Here is a 6165-nt window from a genome sequence, read left to right on the forward strand (position 1 = left end):
CGAATTACAGGTCCTCGTATTGAACCATCACCGTGAAAGACAAGACGTAGGAGAGACAAGCAGACTTGCAAGCGACTTTTTATTAGAACACGCACAGTATACAGCAAAGCATTAAAGGTGCTCTGAAGAGGAATCCGAACTCGTCATTTTGCCGCGGGAACTCGATCTACACATTCAGAGTCTTCTTAGATACTTCGATTTATTGCCCTGTGCGATCGATTTCCCTAATTAAATCGGATTAACGTCCGGCTCCCGCCTTTCCTTTTTTGATTTCCCCGCATACAGTGGGAGGAGTTGACCAACGCATAGAGTGCCTTTCAGGCAGTTGCGTGTCAGCTTTGCTTTCACTTTTATTTTGTTTCTTTTAGGTTTCCGTGAATAAATGGGTCTGGTCTGAGACTACGTAGCTGCAAATTAGGCCCACCGAAATAAAAATACACGTGGACTCTCTGCTCTCGCCGATCACTACGTATCACTCCGCCGATGGCAGAGCAGCAAGCCGCCACGGGACTGGGTAAAAGGTTGTTCGACTCCTCGCATCGTTTGCGGGGAATTCAAAAAAAGAAAGGCGGGAGCCCTGCGTTAATCCGATTTAAATTGGGGAAATCGGCCACACAGGGCAATAATTCTAAGTTTCGAAGAACGCTCGGAACGTGTAGATCGAGTTCCACCGGTAAAAATAAGAGTTGAGATTCCTCTTCTGCACCTTTAAAGGGGATGCGAAACACTGCTAGGGGGGATACCGGCTATACTTCAGGTGGGTTCTTTATGTCACACAGATGCTGACTTAAAAAGAATTACAGGAATCGATGCACAGGAACGGGAGTTATTCAGTGGAGAAATTTCAAAATACAAGCAAACAAAACGCTGCCCTCAACTCAATTTTGGCGGGGCCTCCCACTCCTATTTCGCTCTCCCAATGACGGCACCTGGCGCAACCAATCAAAACAGCCAGCCAGAGCACGTCGTGGAAGTTTGTACTCCATGGTTGCCTGTTCCCTGTAACTCGTTTTTGCTGAGACTGGCAGCGTCGTTTCCATGCCAGAGCGCCCCTGGTGGTGTATTATTTTACTTGCTTTGCAGGGCTTTTATCTAACAAGTTGCTTTTGTTGATCTAATGTAAAACGCAGACAGGTGCAAAATGTGTCTATTTATTCACACAATTTGCAGTATATTTACTCTTTGTCCGATCATCCAGCTCGCGCCAGGTGATGTCATATCCGCTGCTAAAAACCCGCCACTGTGTGGCGACACCATCAGAGCCATGAAGTTGTTTTTGGGAGGACATTAAAATATTAAAAAACGGAATATATGCGGTATTACCGACGCTAACAGCACCATTATAACTCACTGTATACTGTATGCAATCAACAGGCAAAACAGTTAACTAAGATTGTGTTTCTGGGCCCCTTTAAGCTTAAGTACTCACTTAAGCTGTAGTTGTGCTTAGGACATAACATGAAATCCCCAACTGCTTCCATTAAACTTCAGGCATTTGGTACCCGCTTAAGACATAGTGCCTTATTATCGGTACGCATGTACTTAGTAGACTATACTAAGGTGACCCTATCGTTTACGGGCAGAGTGGAATAGCAGAACGCCAGTGGGTAGGTGCAGGACAATAACGCCCCACCGGTTATTGTCCTGCGCATCCTATTATGGCGTGCGAGGCTGAAGGAGTGTGTAAAGCAGCCATGAACCACAATGCGCAGTAACATTACTGGTACTCCTAAAGTATCCATGTCTCGTTAATGTGGACACTTTGCTTCCCGAGTCCGTAAAGCGAGTTGTCCGTAATGAGTTGATACTTTGGTTCCTGAGCAAAGGTGTCCGTAATAACGAATAAAAAAAATATTTAGAAAAAAATCCTATGATTAGGGTCAGCTTCTGTGCACAGTAGTGTTCAGTGAAGTTGAAATGATGCAATTTGGGCCGCTGCAAGCCCCTTATCCTGTTGCTATTGTGCTCGAAATAATGTGCAGCTTCGTGCGCCTAGTGATCTGTGTAATGTGCTTCATGGTGTGTTGTGGCTAGATGACTAAACGACTAGTGCATCTGCTGACATCCCATGACTCTGTTGGCTGACAGCTGCTGAACAGGCTTTCTATGTAGCACAAACTGCCGAGGTAGTTTTCTTCACGCAATATGGCAAATGGTAAGGGGCGTTCACTCTGCAACATTGCACTGCAAAGCATCATGTTCAACATTCTTGGACAGAAATTTGGAAAAATTCGAAAATTGTAAGATACTGTTGTGGAAATATGGAAAGTAATAGTCTATTCTTCTGATACATAGCAAAATCCTTTTAAAATGTTTCCATCGGACATTTAACAGCCATACAAAACCAATGGGTAATGCTTCTGATGAAAGCAAAAACGATAAGAATGCTGTCGGGTGATCTGTGGATATATTGATTGTCATAGTGAAACCTTACATAATATGAAAAAATTGCGTTCATAAACGGCTTCCCGCTCGAAAATTTTTGTCCAGAATTGTTAGGTATGAAAACCTGAAATGGAAAGGACTTCAGTCAGTGAATTTGAAATTTTCCACTGCATTACTAGGTCGAGTCTTCTACACTTAAAATGTAGAAATTGATACATCCGTTTAGGTTAGTAAAAAATTTTCACCGCTGTCCTTACTATAACGCGCCAAAAGTACGTGGGCCCATTGAGATCTGTCCATTGTCCGTACAGCAAGTTTCCGTATTAAAAAGGTGTAAATGCATTGTAAAAGTTTGGTGCCCTGAAAAAACATAATTCGAGTCGTCCATATTAACGGGGGTTCGTAATAACGAGGCACGACTGCACCGTGTGCTGCACTTTTTTTCCGCGGTTTTGATGGGGTGCGGCCGCGGCCGGCAGTTTTCGTTAAAATTTTTCCCACTCCAGTGGAGGTCCGATTATGCGTCCCTTTTTTAAATTTGACACGCATTTTTATAACGAATCTGCGCAGTTCCGGCGCATCCTTCAAGTGCTTAATTGAAGGCGTAGATGATATGAAGCGCGCCCGACGACAGGCGCGAATTAACTGCATGAAGTAAAACACGTTGCTAGATCAGTTTAGGTTAGACCAGGGGTTCTCAAACTTTTTTGCTTGGAGGAACCCCAAAAGCCTTCAATAAGTTCCAGGGAACCCCCCCACCCCGCTTTCACTTACCAGCAATGTTGTCGAGTGCATTTTTGCAAAGAGAGAGTTGCAAAAGTTAAATGTTTATTGCACCGATTAATGCAAATACTAATGTGATGGGTGGTACTGCTTCCCTTTTGAGGGCAAGTCAAAGCGTGGCTCAGCAGCACTCAGAGCCAGTCTCATATCAGCTGCCGGGTCAGGGCCAGTGAGGGTTCTCGCGGAACACAAGAAGACAGCCCGCGGAACCCCTGTGTCCCGCGGAACCCAGTTTGAGAACCCCTGGGTTAGACCTTTTATAGTAAACTGTTACCTTAATTTTGATGCGAAGCACGCTAGGCCTAGCGACACCAGGCGAACGGCGTCCGAGCCTGGCGGGCTGCGCGTTGCCGCAAAGAAACGCGCCGCTTGCTTGGGTGCACCTCAGAGCGGAGCTCTTGCTCTCTGAGCCGCAACTTTGAAGGTCGCGAAAGATGCCGTTTCACCTCTGAACCGGTGGAGCAGCCTGACGTCATATGCCACGTGGCGATCGCCACAGCTGCGCCGCCTCTCGCCTTATCACGTGACCAACCGCGTGACGAGCCGCCGCTTTGTGAAGTCGAAATTATTCCGGAGCCATCCACTATGGCACCTCTGTGTTCTTTCACTTCCACCTTTTTCCCTTCCCTTAAGGCGTGGTTCGGGTGCCCACCGAGATATGCGAGACAGTTATTGCGTTTTTTTCCTTTCCTCAAAAAAACAATTAGCTACGCTGGCGGTATTGCGACGCGCGTCTCTTTTCAATCATTCCTCTTATGATTCAACTCCCCTTTGTCTGCACGTGGCAGTGATTGTGGCTCAGCTGCTCGAGGCAGTGGGCAGACCCGCGCAATTTTGTTTCCATTCTTTCTTCAGTCACAACAAACAACAGCTTCCAGTACTCGCCCCGCACAGCCATGGAGGCCGGGCCTAGTGAGAACGGCTGCGTCCGGTCATCCAGCAGACTCACTGAGCCGAGGCACTACGAAAGCGGCCGGCTAAACGGGAATCAGGCAAAACAACCTGTAACCTAACTTAACTAGAGCTTCCGCTTGTCTCACGTAACAGAGATAAACCACTGCCATTTTTTTTAGAGCGAAAGCTCTACTTCTCCCTTACAAAGCTCAAGGTCATGTGGTTATGAAATTTGACCTTCAAACCAGGAGGAGCGGAGGCTTGGCTCTTACGTCATGCCATACTGCTCGCCACGCCTCCGATGGGCGCTAGCTCTTTTTGCAACTGTGTCTGTGTCGTTCTGTGCCTTCGTTTTTTGCGCAGTTTTCAGTACGAATTCCTACCAACTAGCCCAGTTTACCGTTCTTATTAACTACACAGAAATTCGTAATGGCCCGCTTGGAACGTGCGCCGATGCATCCATGATGGGTTTCGCCGCCGCGGTGGCACTCGGCTGTTGACCCGAAAGACGCGGGTTCGATCCCGGCCGCGGCGGTCGAATTTCGATGGAGGCGAAATTCTAGAAGCCCGTGTACTGTGCAATGTCAGTGCACGTTAAAGAACCCCAGGTGGTCGAAATTTCCGGAGCCCTTCACTACGGCGTCCCTCATAGCCTGAGTCGCTTTGGGACGTAAAACCCCATTAACGTGCACTGACATCCCCAACAGACATTCTCAAAGAACCCCAGGTGGTCGAAATTTCCGGAGCCCTTCACTACGGCGTCCCTTATAGCCTGAGTCGCTTTGGGACGTAAAACCCCATTAAGGTGCACTGACATCCCCAACAGACATTCTCAAAGAACCCCAGGTGGTGGAAATTTCCGGAGCCCTTCACTACGGCGACCCTCATAGTCACTTTGGGACGTAAAACCCCCTTAACGTGCACTGACATCCCCAACAGACATTCTCAAAGAACCCCAGGTGGTGGAAATTTCCGGAGCCCTTCACTACGGCGACCCTCATAGTCGCTTTGGGACGTAAAACCCCATTAACGTGCACCGACATCCCCAACAGACATTCTCAAAGAACCCCAGGTGGTGGAAATTTCCGGAGCCCTTCACTACGGCGACCCTCATAGTCGCTTTGGGACGTAAAACCCCATTAACGTGCACCGACATCCCCAACAGACAATCTCAAAGAACCCCAGGTGGTGGAAATTTCCGGAGCCCTTCACTACGGCGACCCTCATAGTCACTTTGGGACGTAAAACCCCATTAACGTGCACTGACATCCCCAACAGACATTCTCAAAGAACCCCAGGTGGTCGAAATTTCCGGAGCCCTTCACTACGGTGTCCCTTATAGCCTGATCGCTTTGGGACGTAAAACCCCATAAAATCAAACAGTATCCGTGATGGATAACGCCACGTGACTCGCTGCGCCTCGCCACAGCTGCGTATGCGGAGCTGACGGCACTCTCGATCGCAACTGGCGTAAATCACGTGATGCGCCGTTCGCTATATAAAAGTGTGTGGCATATATGCAGCCATGGGTGAGCAACGTGCCGGAACTAGTGGTTCGACGATGTACCGTCTTCGCTAAGCGGAATCTGATGACCTGTAAAGGCGCCATATTGGATAACAGCTTTCGCTCGTCTTCAGCCGGGTTGAACTACAGCTAATTTTTTTTTGCGCAGCATAACATTTTGTTCTTTATGGTGGGAACGCCGAGCGCACAAGACGAGTTTGCAGCGCTGTGAATTTAAAGTGTTCAGATCTTACTTGTTTTGACAATGCATGCGTTGGTTGCACGTACCAAGGTCGCATGCACATCTTGTCTAAATCAGCTCCCTGCGCAACGTACCACATGGGCAAAGTTATGCACACATGCAGTTCTTTTCGCTGACTTTTTTCATGGCTGCCAAGTTGGCGATGCGGCCCTTATTTTGTGGAGACGCGCATATATACTGGCACGATGCAGTATATACTACGAACTGACCGGTGTCAGGGTCCCATCATGTGTGGTTGCGTCATTGGCGTTGTCACGGATCACGTGCTCCCCATATGACCAGTGCTTGCCTGCAGTGGTATTACGCCGCAGTGCGTATGGTATCTCATGGATGTTGG

The sequence above is a fragment of the Amblyomma mixtum genome, chromosome 10, assembly GCF_055824585.1.
Source record: "Amblyomma mixtum isolate Tamu chromosome 10, ASM5582458v1, whole genome shotgun sequence".
Taxonomy (NCBI): Eukaryota; Metazoa; Arthropoda; class Arachnida; order Ixodida; family Ixodidae; genus Amblyomma; species Amblyomma mixtum.